Source organism: Bufo bufo, chromosome 2, assembly GCF_905171765.1.
Source record: "Bufo bufo chromosome 2, aBufBuf1.1, whole genome shotgun sequence".
NCBI classification, from domain to species: Eukaryota; Metazoa; Chordata; class Amphibia; order Anura; family Bufonidae; genus Bufo; species Bufo bufo.
Genome location: NC_053390.1, coordinates 664,663,345 through 664,678,011, shown reverse-complemented (window position 1 = coordinate 664,678,011; position 14,667 = coordinate 664,663,345). Strand labels below are relative to the sequence as shown.

At 45.6% G+C, this 14,667-nt stretch overlaps 1 protein-coding gene across 2 annotated transcripts in view; it reads right to left on the bottom strand.

Moving 5' to 3' along the window:
* The window catches only part of GLRB (glycine receptor beta), a 121,758-nt gene that overhangs the window by 72,122 nt on the left and 34,969 nt on the right, over positions 1 to 14,667 (bottom strand). The window lies entirely within an intron of this gene.

Genomic DNA, 14,667 nt, shown 5'->3' with positions numbered 1-14,667 from the left:
GAAGACTTTTGTGTTAGGCTACTTTTACACTTGCGTTGTTCTTTTCCGGCATAGAGTTCCGTCACAGGGGCCCTATACCGGAAAAGAACTGATCAGGCATATCCCCATGCATTCTGAATGGAGAGCAATCCGTTCAGGATGTCTTCAGTTCAGTCATTTTCACTGATCAGGCAATTGAAAAAACCGTAGCATGCTACGGTTTTATCTCCGGCGAAAAAAAACTGAAGACTTGCCTAAATGCCGGATCCGTTTTGTCGGATGACACCGGAAAGACGGATCCGGCATTTCAATGCATTTTTCTGACTGATCAGGATCCCGATCAGTCTTACTAATGCCATCAGTTGGCATATGTTTTGCCTGATCCGGCAGGCAGTTCCGGCGACGGAACTGCTTGCCGGATCTCTCTGCCGCAAGTGTGAAAGTAGCCTTACTAAACTTTGACTGGACGATCAAGAAAGTGTATTCTTAAAAAAGAACCTTTATTGGGAATAATGAAATCACAGACTGTATACAAATTGTTAAAATCAAAGATCATATACACGTTGAATGTGAACATGTGTCCAATAACGTCTCAATAACTCATTTGATAATCTGTCCTCTTTGACAAGTCAAACATGGATAATGGGTGTCAATGGTATCATGAGCTGACTGGCTTCATCACAGCTGCTGTTTCTGATGAGCATTCATGTGAATGGAACTGAGCTGCAGTAGCAGGCACCGCAAATACCAAATGTTTGGAACAGTGCCTAGTAAACAACGAAAGGGGGCACGGGGATCGTCAGAACACTTTGGCCCCTTCAGTCAGCTGATTGAGGAATTGGACCTCAACCGATCTGAGATTAAGGGCTCATTCACACAACCGTATACGTTTTTTGCGGACCTCAATTTATAGATACCGGCCGTGTGCCTTCTGCATTTTGTGGATTGGAGCGTCCTTCTCCATGATAGAAATGCCTATACTTGTCTGCAAAAACAGACAAGAATAGACATGTTCTATGTTGTTTGCGGGGCCACGGAACAAACATACGGATGCGGAGAGCACACGGATTGCTGTCTGCATCTTTTGCGGCCCCATTGAAAAGAACGGGTCTGCATACAATCCGCAAAAATGCGGACAAAAAAAATATGGTCGTGTGAATGGGCCCTAATGGTCTATCCTAAGACTAGGCCATTAGTATCAAAGCCCTGGAAAAAATACTTCCACTAATATTATCTAAAAGCCCAAACCACCATAGCAGCAGCATCTAAGCTCTGTTCACACTGGCATCAATTTAACGGCTTTCCATATGGATCCAAACAAGTCCTGAAGGCCTCTACTGACTAATAATGAGTCTGTCAGGTCAAATCTTTTTACGTAGGAATAGTGCTGCAAACTACGCTATTCCTGCCCTCACAACGGAACGCGTGCAAGAGATCTTGAGAATGTTTCGAAATAATAAAACAAACAATTTACTAAATATATATATGAAATATTATATGTTTGAGAGAGACAGGAAGGAGACAGTTTTGTTAGAAACTGAGATCCTAAAAGTTTAAAAATAAATTAAGATTTTAAGCATATTTAAAATAAATTGTGGATTGTGGCCTGTATGTGAGAGCAATAAGAGACTGAAGAGTCAAAAAATCCAGCGGCACTCTATGTATGGTACCTCCATAAGACACAATAATATGGCACGCCATATATTTTCTCATGGATTCCAGATTAATCTATAGGAGAAACCTCTATGAGAATACAGAGACTCATTGGCTCATAGACTAATATGACATGTTAAGGAGCTGTACACTTATGGAGCCACATTCCCATGTATGGCTTCATTTAGCCCAAGGTGGACAACTTGGTGCAGACATGACCCAGAGCAGCATTAGAAAAACCATGACTGCTTTCTTCTAAAACAGTACCACACCTGTCCACAAGTTGTGTCGGGTTTTGCAGATCAGCCCATTAAAGGGGTTGTGCAGCCAGTACATACGGATGACCCGTCCTCAGGATAGTAGAAATAGCAGTTGTAGAGCAGCACCCACGGACACAGATGACCACATCGGAATGAAACAGCCGAACCGCGACCGCAGATCCTCAGCAGTCCACCGAACAGTAAACGAAAAAAGGTAACGGCAGCATCTCCACTGAATTCTTTATTAGATGGACTTCACAGAAAGTGTACCATAAAAACAGACAGCGAGGTTTCGGCTACATCATAGCCTTTGTCAAGCCTGGCTATGATGTAGCCGAAACGTTGCTGTCTGTTTTTATGGTACACTTTCTGTGAAGTCCGTCCAATAAAGAATTCACTGGAGATGCTGCCGTTACCTTTTTTTGTTTACCATCCTCAGGATAGGTCAGCAATATCTGATGGTGGGTGTCCGACTCCTGGCACCCTGCTGATCAGCTGTTTAAAGGCGACCTGAGCTTGGATGGCAAAGACACTCCTCCTGCACAAAGAACGGTGTAGTTGCCAGGTTAGGAAGGTGCAGCTGCCAGGACCTCACAGGTCCTTCAACCCTTGACTACATGGAGAACTGCAAAAGCAGCTCCCTATTAAGTCTTGAATGGAGCGTGTAAAAGGAGGTCCTCCCTGTTCCTCTCCATTCCTTTGTTTTTTTACTCAGAAGTACGGTAATACCTCATGCCTCATTGATCGTCATACCTCAGAAGTGCCACATTATAACTGAGAAGTACCTCTTATCTCATTTATAGTACTGCAGTACCTCATGTACTTCACACAGTGACCATAATTTATATATCACATATATCTGTACACACTGCAGCTTATATACCTTGTACCGCTCATATCAGTACACTGCTGGGTATATACACTGCATATATTATACAGTATTATATGTGGCAGACAAATTTCTGCCGTGGTAAGTACATGGTGGATGTGGTCGTGTGAACATACCCTGACCCTTTAAGGAGCCAGTTAGACCATTCCAGGAACCTGCCTGAATTATCTAGTTGTAGGATCAAACAAATTCCCAAAGATAATAAAACAGATGAAAAAGGTAGATGTGTAGATGCTTTGATTACCTGGCTCTCGGGAATTTATTTTATTTTTCATTTTCTGTGAATCGCACACGGACCAATCATTTCTATGGGTCCACAAAAGAAAAAGGACAGCACACCATGTACTGTCCACATCCGTGTTTTGGACAAGAATAGGCATTGTTACAATGGGCGAGCAAAAAATAAATAAAAAAAAACACATGAAACACAGATGTCATCTGTATTTTTTGTGGATTCATGTTTAGCAGACCGCAAAATACATAGAGTCATGTAAAAGCACCCTAACACAGATTTTCAGTAAGCAGTGGCGAGGGGATGTTTATAGGGGTTGTCCCACAAAAATTATTCTACAATTTTCAAACCAGCACCTGGATCTGAATACTTTTGTAATTGCATGTCATTAAAAATTTAGTATAGCCACCGAGTTATTCAATAAAATGTATCTGTATAGCGCCACCTGCTGTTTTCTCTTTTTCTTATTTCTTTGACCTGCTCACTAAGATGGCCGCACATGCTCAGTTTCATCCTTCAACTGCCTCCTGAGCTCTGATAGGAAGAGCATGAACAAGCCCCCGGAGCTGCAGCAGAAAGACACTCCCCTTCAGATGTCAGCTTGATATAAATTTAGCAGAGCAATGAATGGCAAGATCTGGAGATCTCTGGATCCATGTGAGGTACAAGGCTGGTTCTAGCTTTGTTAGAAAGAGATTGTCATGTACTGTATGATGTCTGATTTTTATTTTTTACATTAGTCATGGGATAACCCCTTTAACTGGTTAACTAAGTTAGGGCTCTTTCACACTTGCGTTGTTCTGTTCCGGCATAGAGTTCCGTCATCGGGGCTCTATGCCGGAAGAATCCTGATCAGGATTATCCCCATGCATTCTTAATGGAGAGAAATCCGTTCAGGATGCATCAGGATGTCTTAAGTTCCGGAACGGAACGTTTTTTGGCCGGAGAAAATACTGCAGCATGCTGCGCTTTTTGCTCCGGTCAATAATCCTGAACACTTGCCGCAAGGCCGGATCCGGAATTAATGCCCATTGAAAGGCATTAATCCGGATTTAAGCTAAACGTCGTTTCGGCGCATTACCGGATCCGACGTTTAGCTTTTTCTGAATAGTGTCCTGGCAGACATGGTAACCAAAGTCCTGTTTGCCATGGTAAAGTGTAGTGGGGAGCGGGGGAGCAGTATACTTACCATCCGTGCGGCTCCCGGGGCGCTTCAGAGTGACGTCAGGGCGCCCCACGCGCATGGATGACGTGATCGCATGGATCACGTCATCCATGCGCATGGGGTGCCCTGACGTCATTCTGGAGCGCCCCAGGAGCACCACGGACGGTAAGTATACTGCTTCTCCGCTCCCCACTACTACTATGGCAGCCAGGACTTTAATAGCGTCCTGGCTGCCATAGTAACACTGAACGCATTTTGAAGACGGATCCGTCTTCAAATGCTTTCAGTTCACTTGCGGTGTTACGGATCCGGCGGGCACTTCCGGCAAATGGAGTACACGACGGATCCGGACAACGCGTGAAAGAGGCCTTAACTGTCGTTTTAAACCAATGTAATGCTGGGTAACATTTTTATTGTGGTTGTATTGAGTAGAAATTAAAGAACCATAAAGTTTGGGATTGAAATTCTTATTCTTTTAACCATATCCACAGCAACGAGGGCACACTGCACAGCGGTTACTCTGATCCTTCAGGCAAAGAAGACAGAGGTAATCATGAGAGTCAAAATGTCTCTGAAACCTTCAGAATGGTGCTTATTCCAGGAATATATTAAAATGTCCACATACCAAAGTGAATGTTTTTCCAACTGTTGGGCTACTTGTGTAGCTATCATTATTCAGATTTTATGGGATCACTGAAAGGATGGCCAGAAACAAAAAATGTTCTATGTTTCTATGAGTGCTATGGTCACATTTTGACAACGCTTGGAAAAATTCTGTAAGGCCTAATTCCCATCAGTGACTGTCAGCCAAACCCAGGAGTGAAGGCTACACAGACCCGAACCTGGTTTTGGTCCACAAGTACTGGTGGAAGTCATGGACCAAAAACTAGGCCAAAGGCCGCTCTCACACGAGCATATGTAAATCCATGCATACTCTGCCTCCGGAATATGCACGGATTCCGGATGAAATACAATCCAGACTGCCATCAATATTGAATCAGTAATTCATCTGGATTTACATGCGTATTCCTCCCCTTCTACATTTTTTATGCTCTCCCATAGACTATAATGTGCGTATTCGCTTCCAAAGTAAAAACTAGCATATGCTGCGGGTTTCAGATAGTGACACAAATTATACACCCTCTTGAATAGCCCTTGCATTAACACTCCTGTGAATGTGGCCTAAGTTAACGCTGTGAAGCCGCACATTTGTAAGCTCCAGTCCAGTGCACAGCTGACCCCAATATCCACGCACCCCTGTAACTTCTGGCAGCAGAAGAGCAATAATATGTGGCACTTGCCCCAGCTCACAATTGTTCAGCCAGCACTAATGGCCATTTCTGTAACTCATCGACTACAATGTGCGTGACTAGCCGTTCTGCAGCCATACTTATAGAGGAGCTGTCACCTCTGCTGACATACTTGTTTTAATAGTTACTTGCATTCCCCATGTAATACCAGTTACTTATGGTTCTATGTTGTGCCATTCCTTCATTATTTCTACTAGAAGGGGTGGTAACCAGTTAGGGGCGTGTCCTGCACAGACTCACTCTATCCAATCAGTGCTGCAATTTTCAGACTGTGCAGGTACACGCCCCCAACTGGTTACCACCCCTCTGTACCCTTACTGCAGACTGCTAGCAATTCATTCATAACTTCAAGCAGTAATAATAAAGGAATGGCACAACATAAAGCCATAAGAATAGAGGCTCCAGAATTGTTATTACATGGGGAATGCATGAAGCTATTAAAACAGGCCTGTCAGGAGTGGTGAAAGGTCCTCTTTATGTCAAAGGACGCCAAATGTATCACATCATGTTAGTAAATCACTAAATGGCTTTATTGTTTCATGCCACTAAATAATGGGTAAATCCACTAGACTAAGGATGCAACGTTAACTCAATTCAATCACGTAACTCGACACAAAAAAATGTGTTTGTGTCATGTGACCACGGAGCGTGAGTGAAGCGCTTGCTATTACTGACTATCTGTGGTCCCCCGCCGGCCCGCACCACGCTGCACTGGATCCTTACACATTCAATTGAGTAATCGTTTCAGCCCTAGTCCCATTTTTAAAAAAATAAATTAAAAAAAGTTCTGCTGTGCTTTCCTATAGAGTTGGGGGGAAAAAGTAGCCAAGGAGCAAAGAATTTGTAGAAATCATCAGTCGGCACTCTGGAAGAAGGTGGTGGTGCTCGTACCCTGGGTTGCAGGCACATACATCCAAGTAGAAAAGGTGGAGCAGCACTCGCCCTTCAATGCTAATAAATCTTCACTTTATTGCCATAAACAGAATACAGACAAATGTTTATGGCAATAAAGTGAAGGTTTATTAGCATCTAAGGGCGAGTACTGATCCACTTCTTGTAACAGGAGCCAAGGACAGTCTTTTGGCCTCTGGTGAGAATGGGGAGTTTTTCCTGGCATACACGGTAACTGTAGGGCTGTGCCGCAGTGTCCACAGAGCCTTAGTCGGTCCTTTCCGACTATTATACACAGAAATATACAATTCCGCAGGCATCAGCGCTTGTAAAGTTAATATTATTTTGCCAAATGTAAAGGCAGTTTCCAAGAATATTATGCTGCTGGGCAAGTGGACATAAGGCGCCACATGTTCTAAACTGGTACGAGCAGTGGACATGATCACGGCATAATTGAGCTGTATAGCAAATACAGCAGGCAGAATGACATTTAATATGTAAACTGTCCTGTACGAGGGCTTCGTGTTAAAAGAACCCCTGTTAGAAGTACTGTGCTCTCAGCAGATCATTCCCCGGAGATGTCAGCTAGCCAATATAGATCACCAGAGAGTCAATAGGAGGAACGCAGAGAGTGACAGCTCTACTCTTCTATAATTGTCTGAGGGCACGGACACATTACAGAGATAGGACTGTCACTTGTGCTAGGAAACTCCATTCTTATTACACATCCCCTGCCCTTGACCATCTTGAAGCATGCTGGTTAATGAAGATGGCTCACAGAGCAGGGGGTGGGGGGACCCTGCACTTAAGCTGATTAGTAATTAAACAGTGAATTACATAAAGTGACCGATTCCTTAAAAACATGATGCAGTGTACATTATTAGAGCAGCTGCCTCGACTCACTGGTCTCAGGTTTGTGTCCTGGTGGCAAGGACCTGCCACCTGCTCTCCCTGTCCCAATTGGCCCAGCTGCTGGGGTTGCTCTGTCCCTTTCCAGCAAGGCCTCTCACTCCATCTAATAACGGGCTGCAGACTATGGCTGGCTAACTCAGGGTACTTAAGGCACCTTCTCCTGTAGCAGGGTACCTGAGCAACAGGTTCTATAGCTTGCTAGTATCCTGCAAAGGAGTGTTGTTCTCTTGTCTGCCTTTGTACCGACTCTCTGCCATTTTCCTGGATCATGACCCTCCACTGCCTGACCTGTGCCTGAACTCTGTATCAACCCTCTACTGCCTCCCCTGGCCTTGGACCTTTTACTAGGGATGTCCCGATACCGATACCAGTATCGGTATCGGGACCGATACCGGGCATTAGCACGAGTACATGTACTCGTGCTAATGTCCCCGATACCACTGCCGATACCTGTGCACCGCTTCTATGTGTCCGTCCACGGCCCCTGCATCTCCCACAGCTAAGGCTACTTTCACACTAGCGTTGTTTTAATCCGGCGTTCAATTCCGACACCGGAATTGCCCGCCGGATCCGTAAAAACGTGTGAAAACGGATTACATTTGAATCCTGATCGGGATTTTGATCACAATGAAAAAATGCATTGGAAAAAACGGATCCGCCATTTATGGACTTTAACTTTTTTTTCAAATTTTTCGGGTTTAACATGCAAAAGCCGGATCCGTTTTGACTGAACACACAGTGCCAGATCCGGCGTTAATGCAAGTCAATGGGAAAAAGGCCTGATCCAGCGTTCAGTCAAAGTGTTCAGGCTTTTTGGCCGGAGGTAAAAATACTGCATGCTACGTTTTTCTGAAAAGCCTGATCAGTCAAAAAGACTGAACTGGAGTCTGGAGACATCCTGATGCATCCTGAAGGACTGACTCTCCATTCAGAATGCATGGGGATAAAACTGATCAGTTCTTTTCCGGATTTGAGCCCCTAGGACGGAACTCAGCGCCGGAAAAGAAAAACGCTAGTGTGAAAGTACCCTAACAGCTTCACAGGCAGCAGCAGGCAGTGTAATTGGAGCCTAGAGTGGAAGCTAGCCCCGCCCCTCCCCGTCCTCCAACCAATCAGAGGCAACCAGCACTGACTCACAGTGCAGGGACTCAGAGAATCGTCTGACAGTTTATTAGTTAAAAGAATCCAATGAGTCACAGACCGAGTCACCGAGTCCCTGCCAGACTTCCTGCTCTGCGGCTCCCTGTAAGTCCGTCCGGGGGAGGGGGGCGCATTATTAGCATAGCATGTAGTGGAGCTGGGTGTGTACAGGGTGCATGTAGCAGAGCAGGAAGTCTGGGGTGACACAGTCTCTGACTCATTCGATTCGTTTTAACTAATAAACTCTCAGACGATTCTCTGAGTCCCTGCAATAACTATAATTACATCACAGTCTGCTCCACTGCATTCACTGCAGCAGAGCTGTGTTTGCCAGGAGCGAGTCCCTGGTGATAGTGTCTGTCTTCTATGGCCCTGGTCCTTCCCTTCCTGCCTGCAAGCTGCACATTGATCTCTAAAAGCAGGCATTAGGGCAAGAAGAAATATACATTACTGTATGATGGCCACAAGACTATTATACTGAGGAGGGGGGCTTCAAAAATTGTTGTCCTGACTCCTTACAGTAGCGTCTCCTTGTGGCTGCCCCCATACAGTATAACGTCTCCTTGTGGCTGCCCCCATACAGTATAACGTCTCCTTGTGGCTGCCCCCATACAGTATAACGTCTCCTTGGAATGCTATAGTTCTGTTTTTGGGCCTTTTGGTTGGTCAGTGGTCAGAAAATACATGTGTGTGTATTTTATTGTTAAAATTAGTATCGGTAATTGGTATCGGTGAGTACTTAAATAAAAGTATCGGTACTCGTACTCAGTCTTAAAAAAATGGTATCGGGACATCCCTACCTTTTACCATATAGAGCACACTCTGCCTACTATGACCTCTGGTTGTCCCTGTGGGTCTTCTCTCAATCATACAGAAACTGCACCAGAAGGTAGAGACCTGGTGGTTCCCTGCAGTGAAGTTCAGATCCCTGTACAAGGGTTAAAGGGTGAATACGAGGGGACAACCAGGATAAAGCCCACAGGAGAAGTCTAACGTCAAATCTATTGGTTCGTGGCCACAAGCAACACATCACCACTGAAGCCAGTTATTGGCTGCAGAGGGGCATGCTACTATGCTCATGCAGCACTATAACATGGACATGAAGGATCCAGGGTAGATGACCTGATCGGCAGGAAGCAGGTATGGATTTTCTATTAACAGAGGTAGGCTGCGGGCATTAGATAAAATGTAATTATTGCTGGAGCACCTCTATAAAAAGGTATTGCCCAAGTTGAAAACATGTTGTCAAAGGCAGGGACTATAACATAAAAAGAAAAACACTCACCCGTTTGAACTACCCCCTCCCCAATCCATGCCACTGTTCTATGCCTCACTCCAATCTTTATTTACTTGCCTATAGTGATGATGTGCTCATATAAACGTGACTGCTGCAGCCAACCACTGACCTCAAAGCTCTCATGCTGTATACCATTAAGGCCAGTGATTGGCCACGGCCTTTAACATAGGCCAATTAGAACAGCAATGATGCCTAACCGCTATGCATTCTGCCCCTGATGTGTAGCTCTTGGGGCCCCAGTTGAAGGCAAATTCATCCTCAGGATAATGATCAGGTGTGACAACTTAGCCCAATGATAAAGAGGAGAAGAGGGGCACTGCAGTACCTTTCCAAGTTTCAAAATTTCTCATATGTGTTCATGCATATACTTACATACCTGTAAATATGCTGAAAACAAGTTCAGATCTCAAAAGATCTGTGTTGGGATGTTTATTTCCCCTTATTCTACTGGTTTTTAAATATATAAAATATATGGGGGAAAAAGGCCAAAAATAAAACTGTGTAAAAAAAAAGTCATATGAGCGAGTGTCTGTGTGTCTTTTGACTCAGCCCTGGGTAAAAGCAATAACCGTGTGAAGAGCCACACTACAGGCTCTCACAATATGCCAGGATGACCACCACTTCTATGGACTTCTGGTCTGTGTACATAATTGAATATGCATTCATACACAATGGCACACAGTCATTAAAAAAATGCATAATGTGTAAGTTCAAACGCAATTAATTTATTAACATATGCTGTGGCTATTTGGTAAATCGGTCACCACAAACATTTGTCAGCCGTTTTGACCACGCTAAACTTCTCATAGCACTAGCGGGGGCAAGCCACTCAAACATATCTTTTGCTGAGATTTTATTGTCAGGAGTAGTGTGAACAAGAACTTTTATTCTGCCAAGAACTGCTCCGGAGGCGGAGTTTCACTGTGAAGTCTGCACTGAGCTGCTTTACAGCCCCTCCCCTCTGCTCTGTGTGACAGCTATTGCACCCAACCAAAAGTCCACTACAGCTGTCAATCAGAGCAGAGGGGAGGGGCTGTAAAGCAGCTTGTGCAGCAAGCACTTTACACTGAAGCTCCGCCCTGGGCACTTGTAAAAGCAGTTTCTGGCAGGATAAAAGTTTATGTTCACACTACACCTGATAATAAAAGCTCCACAAAAGGTATGTTTGCGCTGCTGTTCGGGACACCTGTCTAGTACTGTCAGCAGTTTAGCACACGAATAGACTCCCTTTAACTTTCATTTAAGGCTACTTTCACATCTGCGCTTTCCCTTTCCGCTATTGAGATCCATCATAGGTTCTCAATAGCGGGGGAAACGCTTCAGTTTTGTCCCCATTCATTGTCAATGGGGACAAAACTGAACTGAAGGGAATGGAGTGCACCAGAATGCATTCCGTTCTGTTTGATTGCGTTCCCATGAACAAAAGCGCTGCTAGTGCGTCCTGGGATGCGGAGCAAGATGGAGCCATGGTGACGGATCCGTTTTCTCTGACACAAAAGAAAACTGATCCGTCCCCCATTCACTTACAGTGGTTTTAGAGACGGATGCGTCATGGCTATTTTAGAGATAATACAAACGGATCCGTTCATAACTGATGCAGACGGTTGTATTATCGTGACAGAAGCGTTTTTGCTGATCATGACGGATCCAGCAAAAACACAGATTGCCGGTGTCCGTGTTTTGCGGATCCGCAAAACACATATGGACGTGTGAATGGACCCTAAGTCGTATTTTCTAAATCAGGGTCTTTGTGGACCAGAGATGCAGTTGTTTTTCAACACAGTTTTTTGCAACATTTTTTGTGACTTCTAAAAAAAAAAATATTTCGAAAACATTTCTAAATCCTGGGCAAACAGAAAGCCACAACGAATTTTCACTTCACCTTTAGATACTAATGTGCAAGGTGCAAATGGCCCTATATTCTTAATATGTCACATAATAAATAGTACACCATTTTGCATAAAATGCACTAAAAAGCAAACACACTGATAGATGTAGGCAGCTACTGTATGTATAATTCAGCTGTAGATTTTAAATGTTCTATAATGTTGCTACAAATGCCGCAATATGCAGAGGTCGCACTACGTTTTTTCCAGAAGAGTAAAAATACTCCTCTGACCATTTTTGAGGAGTATCTTTACCCGAGGAGGAATACGAAAGTTGCAGTAATCCAAATACATAATACAAAGGCCTACATTTGCCCACATCTACATTGGAGGCTGCGTTTGGAGCCTCTGTTGCAGATTCTGTCGAAAGACCAGACAAAAAAGCCTTTTATGCAGCACTTGTGTCCAGTAAAAAGACAGGATCCCGAACCGAAACTGAACGGATCCCATCATAGTCGACGGAGTGACAGTAGGGGTAACCGTAGGAGGAGGGGAGCAGGGTCACTAGTGGGGAGACAGGAGGAGCAGGGTCAGTAGTGGGGTGACAGGAGGAGCAGGGTCACTAGTGGGGTGAAAGGAGGAGGGGGGAGCAGGGTCACTAGTGGGGTGACAGGAGGAGGGAGGAGCAGGGTCACTAGTGGAGTGACAGGAGGAGGGGGAAGCAGGGTCACTAGTGGGGTGAAAGGAGGAGGGGGGAGCAGGGTCACTAGTGGGGTGACAGGAGGAGGGGGAAGCAGGGTCACTAGTGGGGTGAAAGGAGGAGGGGGGAGCAGGGTCACTAGTGGGGTGACAGGAGGAGGGGAAGCAGGGTCACTAGTGGGGTGAAAGGAGGAGGGGGGAGCAGGGTCACTAGTGGAGTGACAGGAGGAGCAGGGTTACTTGTGGGGTGAAAGAAGGAAGGGAGAGCAGGGTCACTAGTGGGGTGACGGGAGGAAGGGGAGCAGGGTCACTAGTGGGGTGACAGGAGGAGGAGGGAGCAGGGTCACTAGTGGGGTAACAGGAAGAGCGGGGAGCAGGGTCACTAGTGGGGTGACAGGAGGAGCAGAGTCAGTAGTGGGGTGACAGGAGGAGCAGAGTCAGTAGTGGGGTGACAGGAGGAGGAGGAGGGAGCAGGGTCAGTAGTGGGGTGACAGGAGGAGCAGGGTCACTAGTGGGGTAACAGGAAGAGCGGGGAGCAGGGTCACTAGTGGGGTGACAGGAGGAGCAGAGTCAGTAGTGGGGTGACAGGAGGAGCAGAGTCAGTAGTGGGGTGACAGGAGGAGCAGAGTCAGTAGTGGGGTGACAGGAGGAGCAGGGTCACTAGTGAGGTGACAGGAGGAGGAGGAGGGAGCAGGGTCACTAGTGGGGTGACAGGAGGAGCAGAGTCAGTAGTGGGGTGACAGGAGGAGCAGAGTCAGTAGTGGGGTGACAGGAGGAGCAGAGTCAGTAGTGGGGTGACAGGAGGAGCAGAGTCAGTAGTGGGGTGACAGGAGGAGCAGGGTCACTAGTGAGGTGACAGGAGGAGGAGGAGGGAGCAGGGTCACTAGTGGGGTGACAGGAGGAAAGGGAGCAGGGTCACTAGTGGGGTGATAGGAGGAGGAGGGAGGAGCAGGGTCACTAGTCGGGTGACAGGAGGAGGAGGGAGCAGGGTCACTAGTGGGGGGGGGGGGGGATCCTATAAGATTTTGTGTATCTCCTTGTATTTCTGTAGGTCGTGTCCTCATGATAACTATTCTGCACACACTTAGAGACTACGCTCCTCATTATCTTGCAACTGGAGGGGGGTGCTAGAAGAACAAGGAGGAAGCAGAGGGGGGTGCAGAAAACTGGGAGACTGGATGGAACCATGATTGGGGGAGGGGGGAAAATCACTCACTTAAAGACTGACAGGCCGAGCTTTTCAATACCACAACTCTCCCGCCACCCAGCCCGCACCCGGGGGCCGGGGGGAAACATCCCTGGGGGCAGCTCTTCTCTCAGGCCGGGGACCAGTCACACAAGTCTGCGGCTTCTTAGTGTTTCCCGCGGTCCTTGGGTAGTGCGCCCTGCTCACCTTACTACAGCCACCCCAGGAGCTGGCCCCTCTTCCTTCCAGCTCCTACCGGCTTCCCCTGCTGCAGGACCCGTATCGCTCCAGCGCGTGCCCAAACCAACCAGTAACAAAGCTCTTTGCTGTAAGGAGCTTTGCCATTGGTTATTTCAGGCACAGGCAGCATCGCTGCGCTGCCTGTGCCGTTCACAGCGCTCACTGCGCTGATGAATGTGGGGTAATAGTCTAAGGCGTATTGGTACGCCTTTAGACTTTTTCAAGGGAATAAAATGGCCTGAATAAGCGTCTATGACACTTGTACAGGCGTTATTGCGACCTCTGTACCTATGTCAACCGTTCATAATAAAAGGAGTACACTTCCATTTAAATAAGAGAGAAGACAACAGGCTGACATGGTCATATAGGCCTTGGATTGCTACTTGGCTGATGAACAACTGGTCTAGCTGATATTAACGGGAGGTCAGTGTCAATAATTAAAGGGGTTCTCCGGGAATTAAGAAAATGAAAATACTTAAATATTACTTTATTATAAATCTATTCCAAAATAGGGTTGTTTCGATAACAAAATTTTGATTCGGTTTCGATACCATAAAAAAAGTATTGCGATACTCGATACCACGCGAAAAAAATAAAAAACGCCAAAAATAGCCGCGTGCATTCCGCGTTTTATGGAACATCCGGCCCATAATCAAACAGTCCTATCCTATTTTTGGGGGGGCGACAAAAAAAAAAAAATGGCGAATTGCGCAGTTTTTATATTTTTTTTTTCTTTTACGGAGTTCACCGCATAGGAGGAGATATTTTTTTATATTTTAATAGTTTGGACTTTTTGGACGTGGCTATATGTAATATTTTATTTATTTCTTGTTTACATATTTTATATGTAAAATTGGGAAAGGGGGTGATTTATACTTGATATTTTGGTGGGTTTTTTACTTTTTTTTTTTTTTTTTTTACAGTTTATTTAATAACTATTAAGGGGGGGACCCTTAGGGGCTAGAACCTGGGATATTTTAATCCCTTG